Source organism: Galeopterus variegatus, unplaced genomic scaffold, assembly GCF_000696425.1.
Source record: "Galeopterus variegatus unplaced genomic scaffold, G_variegatus-3.0.2 Scaffold232, whole genome shotgun sequence".
NCBI classification, from domain to species: Eukaryota; Metazoa; Chordata; class Mammalia; order Dermoptera; family Cynocephalidae; genus Galeopterus; species Galeopterus variegatus.
The window spans coordinates 642,561-660,371 of record NW_007726343.1 but is presented as its reverse complement, the minus strand read 5'-3'; the positions used below and the strand labels follow the sequence as shown (position 1 = coordinate 660,371).

The 17,811-nt window shown below is 38.1% G+C and overlaps 1 protein-coding gene across 4 annotated transcripts in view; it reads right to left on the bottom strand.

The window, feature by feature from the left end:
* Positions 1-17,811, bottom strand: part of MEIS2 (Meis homeobox 2) — a 205,078-nt gene that overhangs the window by 5,908 nt on the left and 181,359 nt on the right. The gene's annotated exons all lie outside the window — the stretch shown is intronic.

Below are 17,811 nucleotides of genomic sequence, written 5' to 3'. Positions count from 1 at the left end.
CCATGAATGCTGCACAGAAAGCAATGCAGTCAAACATCTACTGAAAATTATCTTTTTAACTTAAAGTCAAATTTCCCTTTCAGAGTTCAAAAACAGTTGACCGGATCATCTCCACTGTCACTGCCTAGCTAACTCCAAGCCAACTTGCTAAAAAAGCTCAGGGAGGGAAAAAAGTTCTCCATGGGAAAACTTCTATTAATTTGCGATTGTGCTTCTGCTTCTTGAATGAGTAGAAATCTGGTTAAAGTTCACAGGCTGGAAGATTTCCCCCCTTTCCCTAGACTCCCCATCATAGGGAGACCCGGCTTCCCCTTGCAGCTGGTCATAAATGGAGACCAGGCTCTGGCATTCGGCTTTCACAAGGTATTGTTAGGTCACCGAAGCCATCAATTAGGCTGTCTGAAGTTTTATCACCAACACAGCAGTAATAAGTGCTGGCCAGAAAGACTTCTGCTCTTCGGCAACTCCTGCAGTTTAAGCCTGTAAAGTTAGGGGTCATTCAGAGGTCAGTGCCAGCTGGGGGCGGCCTTTCCAGCCTAATCTGGGACACCCAGGGCAGCGGATAAGGTAACTGCCAACCATAAACTCAGCCACCTTTCAACCCACTAGAAAGACAGAGCTTCAGGTACACATGGTTGATATTAGAGCCCAAGAAACGTTTTCAAATCAGGTGGTGGCTGAATCGCAGGAATGTAAAGGAGAAGCAGTTATTTCATCTAAGAAGCCTGGATCTAATTTTGTTGGAAATCCAAAAATAAGTGCCTACTTCATGTTACTTTAATGTTTAATAATGCCCATCAAATATTCATGTATAAACAGAGTAAGATGATAAGAAATCTCCTTTATTTCCCCAAATTTAATAAAAACAAAACAATTTTCTACCATTTGCGAGTTACCCTTGTCCCTGTGCATTTAATGATGTGTATTCCCCACACATCTAAGCTTATGCACAGGATTCATTGGCCCTGCATTCTGAGGAGGCAGGGAGCATATAGCTAGCTGTTCCTGAAAAATATAACCATTGATAAAATTTTTCAATATTTCTAGTTTCAAATCTTAAGTGTAGGGGGACTTAATTATTAATGAGTCCACATGAGGCCACAGGTAGGAACTGACAACATTCTTTGAAATCAGCCAGAAAACTTCTAGTGTGTGTTGGAAGCCCTACGTTCCTATGAAGTTGAAGTCCCTTCTGTGGAGGACAGTCTACACTCGCTCAGGCCTCCTGTGAGCACTCTGGTGGGAATACAATTAGGCTGAGGAATAATAGCTGCGAAAAAACCAAAGGAGCCTTTTGCATGTGGTGTTTGTTTGCAAAACAATGAACTTCTTCATTACTTAAGAAAGTATAGCTCTGTTGTCAAAAATGTTACACCCCCTAAGGACTGAGGAAGAAAGTGACAGGCTAAGTAGAGGTGAAAACAAAAGGAGTCGGAACTGCATATTTATTCTCACCTGTCACCTGAAGGGTTGCTGAGAAATATCTGACCAGATCACAAAGACTTCCAGAAGAATCTCTCAAATCACAAAAAGAACTTAATTATCTACTCTTTCCCCACTGCATTACTGGACCAAGGAGGACTGACCTGATATTTCCACCCCCAGGAACTCTTTTTATCAGCTCAGGTTAAGACCAACAGAGATGCTCGGGAAAGCCAGAGAAGCCTTTTCTCCTTGAAGTTTCTAATGGAGGACACAAATAGCAGGGGTTTTACCCTTTTTTATGTGCTACTAATCCTGTTGTTTTTCTTCCTATAGGGAAACTCTTTAGATAAAACGAATTGCTATTTTTTTCCCTTTTTAATTTCATCCTTTTACTCTTTTATTCTTTACATCTGGAGGTTGTTCTCTTATTTATGTCTTTCTCTCCAGTCCCCCCAACACTCCCTTGCTCACAGAGCTGCAAGGCATCATGGTTCTTAGTTCTCAGCAGGAGAACTCCACACTGTCTTCAAACAAATAATTACGGGGAAGGTTAGAGGTTCACTCAAAGGTCATTTCTTTGGATACTCGTCAGAATGTTTACGTTAGTAAAAACGGGGTCCACTCAAAAGGTTGTTCAATTGGGGATACACAACAATGCAGTACATTAAAAAAAGCATTTTTTGTGCTAGCAGGTCTTTATAGAAGTGCTGAACTTGGAAATGCCACTGGAGTACTACATTTTCAACTAGTTACCATGACATGGACTGGATGTTCACTAGCAGTTATGGCGATGGCTTTTCTTTGCCCACTTCTAAACAAATATGAATAGAAGCCTCTGAAAGTTTTCACTAGATCCTTTTACAAAGGCTCATAGAGATTTTGCTTTTTACACTTGGGTTCCATTTAGCCTCTCCGGATTTTTGTTCTCAAACAATGTTTTTGATCCATGGTGCTATTTCTTGCCAGATTCATAATTCTACCACATTCTTTCAAATCACACAGGATTTTAAAAACATATGGGCCCCAATTTTTCAGAAATCTCTTAACATACAACTCTTGCCAATTGTCAACTCCCCTTATCCTGGGATATCTTATTAACACCATAGATGTTACTATAAAAATTAACAATTAATGAGTTGACTCTAAGAAAATTTTGACAATAAAAAATGAAATTACTCTTTCCCTCCCCCTACTGATGACCCATAGGTTACTCTTAGAAAATACACCCACATACATAAAATAGAGTCATTTAAATTACAGATTAAAACAAATCAAACTATGAATAATTTTCATTTCTTTAATATTCCTAAGATGCAATTTCCATACATGGTCTTTCCCCAAAATTACATGACATGAAATTTTTTTCCACTTCCTCTGACTTATATTTTAAAAATGACCTTTTTCAGTACTCAAGTAGTAACTGGAATACCAAGTTTTGATTCTACTTGAAATTTGAAGAATCTAAGTTGAAAATCAACTTTTTTTCAATCTTTCAAGGTCCAAGCCCCATTCATATGGAAAAATGCAACTTGCTGGTTCAAAGACAAAAGACTTGTCTTAAAAAGGCTCAAAAGGTTTCTTGGATATTAAATAGGTCTTACAAAATAACATTTTGATGAGTTAAGTGTAAATGAATCAGACACATATGGATTAAGTTATCCTTGAATTTCACACGGGTTTAAAAAATAAGGGGAAAAGAGGGTCTTGGCAAAAAACATTTTGGACTTTGCCAAACCCAAAACATTTGAAAAATTGCTGAAGACGTCCAACTAACCAAAATGCAGCAAGCTGCACCCAACTTTAATGAAAACCCCCACAAGTTATTTCCAATCCAAAGACTGTCAGGTTTTTCATCTGTATCTGATATTAAAAAATTCTCTAAGTTTTAATGTCATCCCAGAATGATTTTGAAGTTGCAGACATATAATATATACTTCTCTATTGGTATAAACAATTTAACCCTGTTACAAAGTCCTCTTACATATTAAATAGTTCTTAAAAAAAAATTCTGAGTTTTGTACAACATGCGTGTAAAATGTGCTGGTAAGCCTAGTGTTTTATCCAGATTTCACTTAGAAAAAATTTTCATTAGCCTCATTGTGATTTTTTTTAAGGGCTATAGATAATTCTACTGGTGACTCCTTAGGGAATGAGTACCCTAAAGTGCACTGGCTCCATTGATTTGTATTGAACATGAAGTTAGTATCCAGGCTTACACAAAAGCTCTGGGGAGTATCTACTAAGACTATCTACTTTCTCTCAATTTTGCTTAAACAAAATGCATTAGTATGTGTGGTGTGTAAAAGTTATCTACTAAAACTGTTAGGTTAAAATAATTATACAAACAAATTCAACAACCTTCTGAGAATCATGAGGCCTTTCTGAGTCAACTCAGAGATGAAAAAAGAATGCATTAAAAAGAATGAACCCAAAATGGCAGATATTATTGAAATCTCATCTTACTGTTTTGCTGGAGAGATGTCTCCTGGAGACCTCCACCCCTTGCCTCCAGAAAATCCAAACTTCTCAGCTTTGCATACTTTTCTGCAACTGAAATCTGACCATCATGATTTTTCTTTTAAAGACTTTTCACTCCAAAGCATAGTTCAGATTGATAGAAGTAGACTTAGGTGTCATTCCTGACTGTTGGCTGGTTTCTTTTCTTTTCTTCCTTTCTTCCCTCTGCCCTCCTTTTTAAATGGCTGATAAATCCCTTTTTTCCGGCTCACTAACTTCATGCCACACCTGGTAACCAACTTCTTGCGGCAGCATTCCTTTTGTTAGAAAGTGCAGGCCTCCGTGGAGTCACCTGGACAGCTGCCAGCCCTGAACACTCGGAGGAGGAATCAAAATTTGCCAGAATCGAAGCTTTTACATGGATTGGTATGGTCAAGGAAGGAAAGTGAACTGTTGAAGAGGGATCAGATCAATTTGGAAAAGGTGCTGCAGGTAGCTGGGTGGCTGGGGACCTGTTAAAAAGTGAAAAAGCTCTGCTTCTCCACTTTCTCCAGTCATGGGACTTATCAGCCAGGGGGTTATTCACAAAGCCTGCTCCTGATTGGTGTTTCAAATAGTGAAGCTTCAACCTTAGCAAGTCAGTTATCAAGTTTCTTAATTTTTTCTCACTTTACAAAAACTGCACATCTTTTTCTATGCTGCAGTTGTGGCTAACAGTTGAGTTTTCTCAGTAAGATACACTAAAATGGTTAAATCATTGAATTCAGCAGGCTTAACACCCTAGAACATGCACTTCGCCACATGAATGATTAAGTCACGTCGCAAATGTAAGTTTTTCACTGGTGGCCAGACAATGGGTCTTTTCTCACAGTCGCGAGCAAAGTAAGGTAAATGAATGAGATTCATATGCTACTTAGGGACACCTCCGTAGATCATAATTAATTTCCCTGAGCTATAGCTTAATTTATAATCTGATAGAATATGAGATTTGCCCACACCTCTAAAAACATATGAACTAAATACTAATAAATGTTTAAGATGAAAACATGATATTAATCTGGGATCACAAACATTTATAGTTTTATGAATATGCCTTGAGTCGTGGAGTGCTGACATGAAAGGCCCTGGGCAAAATTATCAAGTGGGTGATGCTTATCTTTGATGGCCTTCTACTGTGTTCTTTCAATATTCTTCTTTTTGCCTAATTCTTCCCTAAAGTTAGAAGGGCTCACATAGGTTCTTTACTAAAATACTCTATTTTGAGTATGCTCTTCTCAATTATTGTCCTATATTTTAGACTTATGCATCGAGCAACCAGATGAAGAGCATAGCTCCTGTTCTCTGTTCTTTACTTGCTGTGTGATTTGGGGAAAGTCTACTTAACCTTCCTAAGCCTCACTTTGTTTCCTATCTGTAAACTGGGGAAATAACTGAGCCTGGCTTGTATTGAGGATTAGGGGAGATATTGTATGTAAGATCCTTGGCACAGAGCCTGGCACATAGTAAAGGCACATTAAATGTTAGCTTACACTCAAAATGCATCTATCCAATGCTACTAAACAGCTCTGTTCTCTCACAGGTAATAGTTAAGGGTAGGTGGGTGACTGTGAAACAAATCCATGCTGGGTTGATAGGGTAATAATGTGCTGCACTCCTATAAGTAGCATGGGTTCATATGGTAGGGTCTTTCTGGAAATCACAGCTTAATCCAAATGTATGATGTCATGGTGGGGATTTTAGACACTGGAGCAAGCATCTGCTGGGGTGGGCAGCAGAGTGAGCTATTTTGGAATCACTCTCTCTAAATGGTTCTCTAACTCCTTGCTACTCTAAGCATCAACATCACCTCGAGTTTGTTAGAGACAAAGAAATACAATAGTCCCCACTCATGCACTACTGAATCTAAATTTGCATTTTAAAAGATCTTCAGGTGATTCATGCACATTTAAGTTTGAGAAGACATACTATAGATTACACATCAAATTCTAGTACTCTAGGAACAGAAACTTACAAAGATCAAGTTTTTTTTTTTTTTTTTTTTTTTTTTTGTCCTTTTTTGAGACCGGCCGCACTGCACTCAGCCAGTGAGCGCTGCAAGCGCACCGGTCATCCCTATATAGGATACAAACCCGCAGCGGGAGCGCTGCCACGCTCCCAGCGCCGCACCCTCCCTAGTGCGCCACGGGCTCGGCCCCAAAGATCAAGTTCNTTTTTTTTTTTTTTGTCCTTTTTTGAGACCGGCCGCACTGCACTCAGCCAGTGAGCGCTGCGAGCGCACCGGTCATCCCTATATAGGATACAAACCCGCAGCGGGAGCGCTGCCACGCTCCCAGCACCACACCCTCCCTAGTGCGCCACGGGCTCGGCCCCAAAGATCAAGTTCTAATTGTGAATCTTAGCTGCAAAAAGGCTCATAGTATTCTCTATAGGTATCTCAGATCTAAATATTCTTTTCATCACTTGCCTTGGGCACCAAACAATTTATAATAATTTAGTTCATTTTACTCTGTCTGTACCTCCTAAAGGAAGAGTTGGGCCAATAAAATGTTTTTTTGGAAACCATTAATAGAGGCTATCTCTCAGGAATGGATAGGAGAAGGATGGCAGATTTCTCATTTTTCCTCTTATATAATTCTGTACTATTTGAGTTTTTAATAATAAGAATGATTGTTTTTATAGTTAAAAACATTTTAAAAGGTGTCCTAGAAAATTTGGCATCTTATTTGACTAAGATTTATATGGCTAATCATAGAGACCTTTAATAAAATTATTTGAGAATTTTTTCCTCATATAGGGAATTATCTTTTATTTCCTTTATAATACTGAGCAACAATAAATGCTATTCCATGAGTATAATCACACCCGATGGCATTAACAAAACATCCCAGCAGATTATGATTTTGAAGCACTGTTACTCTTACAGAATGCCATCAGATTATTCATATGTTGCTATTTATCATGCACTATAAAAGTGATCTTTCAAAGCTACTTGATAGCAAGGGAGGAGAAAACACTCAACCTTCCTTAGCTATTCATATCTAAGATCTATCTTCTTAAAGATAAAATGCTAAGTCAATAGATATAAGTTGTAGTATATTACCTCATCCTGTGCATGATTTATTGCAGATGGAAATAAACTAGAAACTGAATTACTTTGAAAGTTTTACTACTGACATTAAAATTCCAGATCTGGATACCTACACACCTTATAGTGCTTCTGAAAACAACTTTTTGCAGACACAGAAGGTACATCTACAACCTTATTCAACTCTATCAGCATAAAAAGTAAGAATAATCATTTTCAAAATTACCAATTTTCAATTACCCATTCATCTATCTGAACAATATAGCCTGATTGGGCTTTGAAAACCAACCGGTCATTTGATAATCAGTTATATACATTCTTAGCCAGTTCCCATTGTTTTACAAGCCATTTACTAATTCACTCTAAGAGGGGAAGATCCCAACAGATCTAGTATCTTTTTAGCTTTCATGACGACCTTTGATTGAAGTATTAATTCTCTATCCTACTTCTCAGTGGAAACCACCTAAGCATTAACTTGCCAAAAATGCACCAAGCTGTTTAGCAATTATGTTTTAGATATGTTTGAAGAGATCAAGGTGCTCTCACATGCCCTGTGCTACGGTTATGTCTCTGATTAGCTTGTCATCTGCTCGGAAGAAGATGTAGGCTGATTCTCCCATACAGTCTAGCAGGCCAGCTGTTAGCTGCCTGTCAAGCCCTCAAGTGGACAAGTAGTCCAGGAGCAAAAATGTCACTCCTTTGATCTGGCAAGGAGCAGCTGCTGATTTATAGAGTAGGACTTTGTTCTTCCGTTCTATTTTACTTTCTTTCCTAAGGCAGAACCACAAAATCCAGGAGAAAAAAAAAGTGCCGTTCCCAGCAACATCAACAAGCTCTGACAACTGCAACAGGGTTTTTCTTGGCCCTAACAAAGCTCTCAGGCATCTCCTTTGACGCTCACCTTTCCCCCTCCCCTTCCCCCACCCCCACCATTTTTTGCAATGCGGTAGTTATTGTTTAATTCAGCTTCTGTAAATGGAATGGACTGTGGCCAGCAAGCCTGGGGCATAAACACACCTGTATGAAAGAAGACTTATTGTAGCAACCATCTACAAGCAAGCTCACATGAACCATGTGTTCGTGAGTTCAGAAAGAACGCTCCATTTTTCCTGACAGCAAATTTTACCCTAAGTGAGTTTCTATTTTGGGGGCCACCAACCTATGATGGCCACATTTGAACTGTTTCCTCTCCAATGGCATTACACTCTTTAAACCAAAGAGAAAAAAGGATTAGAATTTTTTATCTGTAAGCAAACAGATCCATCAAAAATGTTTATCCACTATCTATAATATCAATCATTGAAAGCTGACTTAAACATCCAGAAAGGCTTTAGCAAATGCAATATCAAAGATGCCATAATGTTGATTACATTACCACTGATTTATACTGACAGGAACTTCTCTGAGTAACATATAAGGGGGAAAATCAACAACAAAATCTACGTGAGCCATGTGCATTGTCTTGCTAAGAATTAAACTGATTTAAAATGCATGATTCTGTTCTCAACGAATAAATCTGTCAGATCAGAGATGCCCTTTCAACCAAGTGGGACATGCAGCAGCGCAGCCCTGAGATACACTGTGAGAGAGTATTATCCATGTGTATGTATGTACATGTATGTGTATGTGTGTATACATATATAAAAAGAGAGAGAGAGGAGACGGTTATCAACTCCAGGATATTCAGTCATATCACCACATAGGTCAAAGACAGGAATTTCATGGTGGGCATGCAAGAAACAAAGAAGAAAACAGTGGTTGCTAAAAATTCTTGCTTCTGCTCAGTCACACCGTACTCTAGTGTATGCTCTTCCCTCCACCCCTTTTTCCTTTCTTGATTTTCAGGGAGAATAAAGATTTTTCTCAGCCTCATTCTTGCTTTATCCCATATTGCCCTTTGGCCAGCCAAAAGTTACTAAGCACCTACCTCTTAAATGTTCAGAGAATTATATTAGTTGATGTTTCTCTAGGGTGTGTGTGTTTCCCAATGAAGGATTGGGTTTGGAGGGTGGGCAGGAAAAACAAGGTATAGAGGGGCAAATATAATGCAAGGCCTATTTTCATCCTTTTCCAATCCTAAAAAAATTAGAATAAATAATTTTTAAGGCCCACAGTAAGTAATCTGTATACCTGTCACACACTGATAAATCTTCCACATTCTATACTTAACAAAAAACAAGTTAATGACAGAATATTAGACAAAGTTGTATATATTATGAAATTATATATAACACATAAATATATAATTATATGACTTTCTTCATATATTTGGAGAGGGTCTCTCTCTCTCTCTCTCTCTATGTATGTATATATATATTTAAAATTTGAAAATTCAGGTCATGCCCTTAGAGATTATTACTCTTCACATCCACAGAAATAAATACAGAAACTCACAATTTTAGAACAAATAAATAATTACAAATCAACATAGTCTAAGTGTGATGGGGTCAATTAAAGAAGCTAAAAAATGTTTGTTAAAAGATGAAGGTTAACCACCAACTTCCTGGAAGAGAAAAGATGAGCCAGATTAAAAGAGCACAGAATATTGGAAAGGAAGAAAATAAGGAAATGATATGCTCAAAAGTACCAATGCAGACCAGGGCCAACTTTGTGCAAGAAAGGGTGAAGGAATTGAACTCAAATTGGCTCCCAATCTTGATCTGAAAGGAGGTTTAACAGGTAAGCTGGTAAAGGTTTTTGTTTGATAAATTGAATCCCTGAAATTTCTGAATGGTGGAATGGTAAAATAAAATATGGTGTTTGAGGAAGATATTTTCCAAGAATAGGATGAACTGAACTGAAGAGACTCTAGAAGTTGAGAGGTAGAAATCTCTTGTCTAATGTAGTTAGAAAAGAGAAATAAAATCCGCTCCAATTAAAGTGGTAGAAATGAAAGAGAAATGGGACATTTGGTTTGGAGAACTGCTGATGGACTGTGCTTATTTGGCAAAGGAGTAGATACAAATATAAATGATGTTAAGGGAATAAATCTGAGAATCTGTGTTTGGTATGATACACAATTTATGAAAATTGGAAATTGATTTTTTATTTTTTTTGTCCTTTTTGAGACCGGCCGCACCACGCTCAGCCAGTAAGCACACTGGTCATCCCTATATAGGATCCGAACCCGTGGCGGGAGCGCTGCTGCACTCCCAGCACCGCACTCTCCCGAGTGCACCACGGGCTCAGCCCTGGAAATTTATTTTAAAAAATTACTATTTGTTCTAATGGGGAGAAGCAAACTCAATTTTCCAAATAATATCTTTGCATTGATAATGGGACTTTTGGTCTGAGAAAGAATGTAGGCCACTCAGACAAATGACAAAACAAGAGTGAAAGGTTAGAAAGAAGTGACCTTATGTCAAAACCCTCTAATCTCTTTACATTTCCAAAATTATATGAACATTCCAGAGCTGCAGTAGCAAGTATAATAAACAGCCTAGCTACCTCCAAAAAATTACTTCCTCTCTGTGTATCCTCTAGATTTTACAGAGTCCTTTATGTGCTTATGGTTGACCAAACCTTTCTGGCCATGGCCTTATTTCTATCAGGTCCAGTTTGCCTTTTCTTTTAATTTTGAGATAATTTGTGTGACTACATTTAGAGGCCCATGATAACTACATACGTGTCATAACTGTGTGTTGCTACACAAGTTGTATTCTACTCCATACTTAGCAAAGGTCAACTTAGTAATGAGATTTATCAGAGAGTTTTTAAAATTGGATATAGAAAAATTATATGTAAGAGACTGTATGTTTTTAAGCTAGAGCATAAGACAATCAGGGGTGGGTTTTCTTTAGGTAGTGACAACTAATTTAGAAGAGAATTGATAGGACATTGTGTTACATTTAAAAGGGACTCCATTACGTGTGATGGCTTCCAAATTGTGTCCTCCTTTCAAACCATATTTTTCTTTTTAAATGGGCTTTTAAGGTGAAAAATATAGCACTTCAGCCAAAATGGTGTGGAAACAAATCGTTCTCAAGTCTCTATTCTTCAACCCAGGCCAACCACCCCAACACCAGCAATCTGAAGCCAGCTGGAGGGAAGGTGCTGTGCATGTGAATGTCCCCTTCACCCTTTCATTTGTCTGTGGGGGCCCCTTTTTCTAAAGCAGCAGGGGATACTTCACAAGGCCAGATTGGCATGCCAGAAGTGTTTGGATGGACTGGGCTCTTATCCTTCTTTCAATTCTCCTGCTGGCTTAAAAGAAAGGATGCGGCAGAGGATACATCCGGAAGGTGGCAACATTCATGGGCCCTTTATCAATACCACTGCTTTCTTTAAATTGTAGCTTGGTCTCTTGTTTGAGAGGCTGAGATTTTAGCACTTTTAAAGGGAGGCATAAGTGAGAAATCTCCTAGGTGTTAAACTTTAGAGTGGCGTCAACCCAAAATATGAAAAAATGAGATTAAAACACAGAAAATCAAGTAATATTAAGAAAAAGATCCAACAAACAAAATATCATAAATATGCATATATGCTACGTTCTTTCTGTTTAAACCAAATGCTATTTAACCAGTTTATATTGGCATCTAGTGAAGGTGCCAGTGGGAAAAAAAGACTCAAAGATCTAAAAAATTTTAAAAGTCACTTTAAATAAATTATAGTTCTAACAGCTATACTTCTAACAATAATATTTTAAAATTATTATTAAGACATATTCTATTCATGAACATGTGACTTAATGTCCTCACATTTATGATGTTCAAACATCAAAGATCAAATTCCAAATAAAATTTCCTGCCTGCCTTTTTGTAATGGCAAATTAAACATTTTTTACTTTGATTTGACAGCCAGGTAGCATCCTGTATCTTCTCAGAGATGTTATATGCAGTCTTTCCAATGTGTCAGTATTATTACCCACACAATTTTTAGCATCATCCCGTAATCATAAAAGACATAAAATATATCTTTATAAACCACAAGAGACATAGCAAACCAGCAGTTATGCCACATCTGCTTTAGTCCTTAAATATTTTAGCTTTAGAGGGTTAGTTAGTGGATTTTTTCTTCTGATTTGCAGAGAAATAAAGACATCAACCTTTGATTCTGACATTCTACACAAAGCTATAATCTCTAGCAGACAAAGAAGCAAACACATTGTATAGTAATTTGAAAGAACTTTCAGAGCATATTCAGATTTCACATATCCTATCAGAATTTCTTAATGTGATTTAACTTAACTTTTAGAAATAGAAATGATGGCATTTAAATTATCTCCATTTTCACAGTATAGATAAAGTAGCATCACCATCTATCAAAAAAGAATTTAATTTAGTAATGGGTTTAACTGCCACAGATTCTTTGGAGTCAGGTAATATAAAAATAAACAAAAGGCAACTAATAAGTTTAAAGTTAATATGTCAACTAGTTAGGACCACACAGTTCCTTCTGCCTGAGATGGCCTTTCTCTCATGACCATCTGGTGAACACACCTTTCAAAATTCTTATCAGAGAATGTCTCTTTGAAGTAACTTCCCTGGTCCCACAGTCCAGTTAAGAAGCACTTCCTGAGTCAGTGGCACCTGGCTAAAATGCCCATCACAGCATTTACTCAATACCATGACCACAATGTACTTGTCTGGCTTTCCCACTACATGGTCTTAGAGAGCAGAGACCACATCTTAATTATTTGTTATTGACACCATGTCAGGCATATAGCGCATCCTCAATAAAATGTTTGGTGAATGAATAACTGGGTGAGTAAATGAAAGTAAGTTTTCTTCATCTTGGAAATAACTTAGAATTGGGAACAGAAGAGACCTTAGAGATTTTCTTGGCATCATTTCACAAGTGACATAGCAGAATCACTGATGAAATAATTTGCTCTAGAGTGGGGAAGAGCTAAGATGGGCTTCTTGACTCTGGTCTAGTTAAATTTGCACACAGAACCAACGAAGATACAGACTAGAGGCATTAGTTAAAGCTGTGAATCCATCTGGTCATTAGAGAGGCCAGGCAAATTTTGGGCACAGATGTGAAGGAGGAGAAGGACTTGAGTGGTAGAAATTGGCTTTTTAGGCTGGGGGACAATATGCACAGTATGAGATATAACTACATTGGGGTATGATAAGTGCAGTTGACTCAAGAGGAGAGGATAGGCTGAGAGCAACTGGAACTGAGGTCAATGTGGTATTATTACAGGGTGTGTGTATGTGTGTCTTGGGAGATGAGGATAGAGAATAGAAAGTGAAGGAAGAAGATTTGTGAGATGGAGAAGGAAAAGAATAGGAAACTTTCTTAAAATATTTTTTTCTCATTCTATCTTTCTAAGGAATTTTTTACCCAAAAGTGTGCTCTGAGGGACACTAGTGTCAACAGGTCTTTCTCCAAAATGACGGTCCTCATCAAATAAGTATGGAGAAACAGTAAGGTAAACAAAGTGAAGCCACTTCCTTTGCTGCAGGTTATGTCGCAGCCTTTAGTAGGCTAATACATATATTATGAATCTCTAAGAGGGGGTGATAATGCAAATCAATCCCTAACTTTAGTTATTCAGATCTTGAGGGGCACTAGCATTCCAAGGATTTGAAAAAAACAAAGCATTATTCTAATTTTAAACAGAAATTACATTTTAAAGCCATTTATCAACTTGAAAATAAAATTTCCACCTTCATATTTCTCCAGGTCACACTTAGATAGGGAGAACCACTTGTAGGGCTCTTGTTTTATATCTAATCTGTTCATAATTCCACCACTAAAGATTATTAAATAACATGACTACCCCACAGAACTTGGCCCCCAAAATGTGCTAGCTGAAAAAAGTCCTTTAGAACTTTTCCATCTCAAAGGTAATCTCATCATCAGGGGATGATTTTAGGCTGAGATGTTTTCTCTAAGCTTTTCTTTTCCTATTTTTCTCATGTTTTACTATTCAATAAAATATATTTTTTAAAGAAAAAACAAGCTATCATTGCGTATTTTGCTATGCCTAAAATGTCTGTTTCAAAATAACTGTTACGAACTCACAAATAATAAAGTGTAAGATATATATACACACATACATATTTTTTGCAACACCCTCTGCATATTTCATTAATCAGAACTGTGACTGGGCTGTGGCCATCTAACTTCAGTACGTCTATTACATGTGCTAGAGACCCATGTTTGTGGAGGGTGGGAGGAGGTGGGGAGCAGTATGGGGGATGTTAAGAGGAAAGAAAAAGGAGGAGGGGAAAGAGATGGGAAAAGAAGTGCTACTTTGGATAATGTCATCAATGTACCTCAAATGCTCCTTAGCCCCCACCCCCCAAATCAATACTACTTTGTTGTTTACAGAGCCTACAAGAACAAAATCAGCTTTTACTTATAACTGTGTTAAACGCCACCTGTCTGCCCTCTGAACCTCGCTGTCCCGGGATGAGGTCAGCCCAGTGAAGGACTCCGGTTCTATAAGCAATCCTGTCATTCAGGCTAACAGCAGTGATTCACTCACAGGAGGCAAAAATGACTCAATTGTTGGGCTTATTGACTCCAGGGAGCACGGCTACTCTGTCATTACCATGGCGTGCAAACACCCTGAGCTCTGTTTTGGTCCACTTAAAATTACTATTTGCTGTGGAGGATTGGCAAAGCAATTCTTAAAATAATGGGGGTGAAAGTCAGGCAAGAGCCATTATGGGCTTTTCCTTCCGTTTAAGCAGAAGCAAGCAGTACAGGACTCGTCCTCAGCCTGACCCACTTATTTAACCTTTTATTCACTTTGCTATATTAACATATATTAACTGGCTATATACCCCCTAAGGGGGATAAAAACCTCATGACCAAATTATGTTTCCGTTTTCATGGATAACCTCTCGTTGGGTGGAAATTAAACCCCAATATGAATACATTTGAGGTCCATACAAAATTGAGGAGGAATGCCAAAAAACAAAGGCTGAACAACAGCCCTGCAAAGACCACAGCAACCATGGAGTGGATGGGTAAATTACACACAAGAGGAATTATTTGAAAAACCAAATAAATTTAATTAAATAAGTTACAAAATTATTTTCCCGTGTCTTATCTACTCCCCTTGGTTAATATCCATGACATACTGATGTTGCATAATTGCTCTTACGGAATGCTGCAGCTCAGAGCCGTAATGAGCTGCCTTTGCACACAGGCAGCAAAAGTGGTTTCCCTACAGAGTTATCTTCTCAATTATTTATACTTGCAACACTTTCACATAATGGCAGTTTTAAAATCAAACAAACAAAGCAAACCGTACAATAAAGGAAGGAGTCAAGAAGGTGTAGGGACCTTTTCCTTTCTTTTTTGAACACCAGACGGGATGGGCAAACCACATAAAGTCAACTGAATTTGGTTCCTCGAGAAGTCTCAGGGGCCTTGCAACCAGATGACATCAAAGCGTTTGGAGACTGCCACCTTGGTGAGGGATTAAACAAGCTCTGTATAACTGCTTTGCTTTTAATTTGTCATATCTAAATATATAAAGGAATGCAAACTTTATTTCTTCCTTTTGTAAGTTTGTCTTTGAAAATTCCCTATCAGAAGACTTGCTCCCCACCTCCACTCCTGAAAAGAAAGGTGCTAAACTGTCAGATGATGTCAATGTAAACAGAAAATGGTGGGGTGTCCCTCAGGCTGTGGAGGGGCTTGCCTGTTTTTCTGGTGCTTGTTTTCACTGTCCACACCCGCCTTTGGTTAATCACTCAAAAACTTATACACACAAGAAGGAAAAGCTACTTGGTAGGTATACCATATATGCATAGACAAAGTAACACAAAGGGTATATTTAAACACTAAGGCAAAATTAGAATGCTATTTCTAATATTTAAATTTGTGATCTACTTGAAATGAACTGCTTACCTCTACCGTCGAGCTCCGACTTATTTGGTTCCTAGCATCTAGCTCAGTTCAGAGTAGAAACCCAATAAATGTTAGGTAGGTGATTTTTCCAAGTTAATTTTTTAGATGTGGTTAGGGAGCTTATATTTAAAAAAATTAAAAACAAACTTAGACCAAACACACATTTTGGACCTGCATAAAATTGGTATTTAGTTTAAGATTCTCAATTAAACAAGCATAGGTTCTAGCCTTTAGGAAAGAGTTAACATCTCTACTTAAAGAGTTATTCTACATCAACTAATGGCTACTAATATATCTGTGACTGAAGATATTCATTAGTAATGCCAGTGAAACACAGCTTTTATATCACCTACTAGCCACTTCCAAATAACAAAATGTTAAAGCAACTGTTTTTTAAAGTCCTGCAGGGAAAGATTATAAAAGACAGTAAAAAATTTTTATTTAAACTTGAAAAGTTGTTTCTTACAACGTGCTTACATGCACATACATTGTATTTACACACATACACACTTGTTTTTCATAAATTTACCTCATGACCTTAAATCTCTCTTGATTTGACACACTCAGAAAAAAAAGGTTAAGCTTTTTTTCTGAGCACAAAGGTACTACTATGGAAGTTCGGAAGGAAAAACACCATGAGGGAAGGAAATCAGATCATGATCCATAACCCACCTGGGGTCATCAGAGGGAAGCAGCTGGGACTGAATTGGGATCCACCACCTTGTTTTGCTTTGCCCCCCCAAATCAAACTAACTGAATATCATACTGTGGTCACTTGCCGCCACTTAAGGCTGTCACGGAGAGCTAGGAATGAGCCATAGTTTGTTGGCTACCTCTTTTCTTTCTGCTACCCTCACCTCCAAGATCAACATGACTGGTGGTGTGGTGGGATCTGAGGGGTAGCAAGCTCAGCGTTGTGGATCCAATTCTACTTGTCAATGTAAAAGTTACACCCTATGATTGGTGTCCCAGCAGCACCAGCTACCTTAAGTACTGAAAATGATCTTTCCGGGTGCATGCATGTGTGGTTATGGGCCAGACAAAGGGAGGTGGTGGAGACAACGAAGGAGGACACAGGCAACATAAGAAAACTTCCATGCCAGGGGTATTACAAACACATCCTTGCTGCAGGCAAATACAAATCTGAATGAACTTTGACACAATGCAAACATGTCCTATAACATGTATAACATATTCTTCAAAGAGAGTTAGTGCAATAACCAGCATGGGATTAATCACTATGTAAAAGATTAGTTACATGTTGAGGTCTAGAAGAGAGTTGGGTGGTTTTAGTATTTTCAAATATGGATGAGTTCTGAAGGGAGCTCTCAGATTCTGTGAATGGACTCTAAACCATTTGAAAAGTGCTCTTTCTGGCAGTAAAAACTGATTGACAGGTTAGTAGCTTTTGGGTTGAAGCTTTTTTGACTTGGTTCTGAGAGGCTTGGAGAATAAAACCAAAAGCTGAAGTGGTGCTCAGAGGGTGTGGCTTTCACCCCTGTGAAGGCCCCCACTGATGGAATAGAAGTCGCTAGCAGTGGCTGGAGGATGGTAATATTATATGGCCCTCAATTTCCCAAATGTGACAGATTTGTAAGAAACCTTAACCTCTGTTTTTTCCAGCTTTCCTCAACTGCAGCAACATTCTCTCTCTTAGTACACTAGCCAATTAACCAAACATTAAAAAAGCCACAAATCTATATCAATAGCTTTGCAGGACACAAAAAAAGATGTGTGAAGTAAACACTTAATTATTATTATAAACTATTGGAGCCAGGATGCTCAAGACACAAATAAATTGAAACAGGCTATGGTTGAAATAAATCATCAGAAGAAATGACATATTTCTCTTTTTTCCCGTTTGCTTTTGTGTTTGGCTCACAGTGACGCAGCCCTCAGATTACCCGTGACTGGTGCAAATCTGATAAGGGGTTGGCACGAATACGCTGAGCCTGGTTTACATTTTGTTTTGCAACTTCCCTTCCCAGATAATCATAGTCCAACTTCTCCAGAAGAAATGACATATTTCT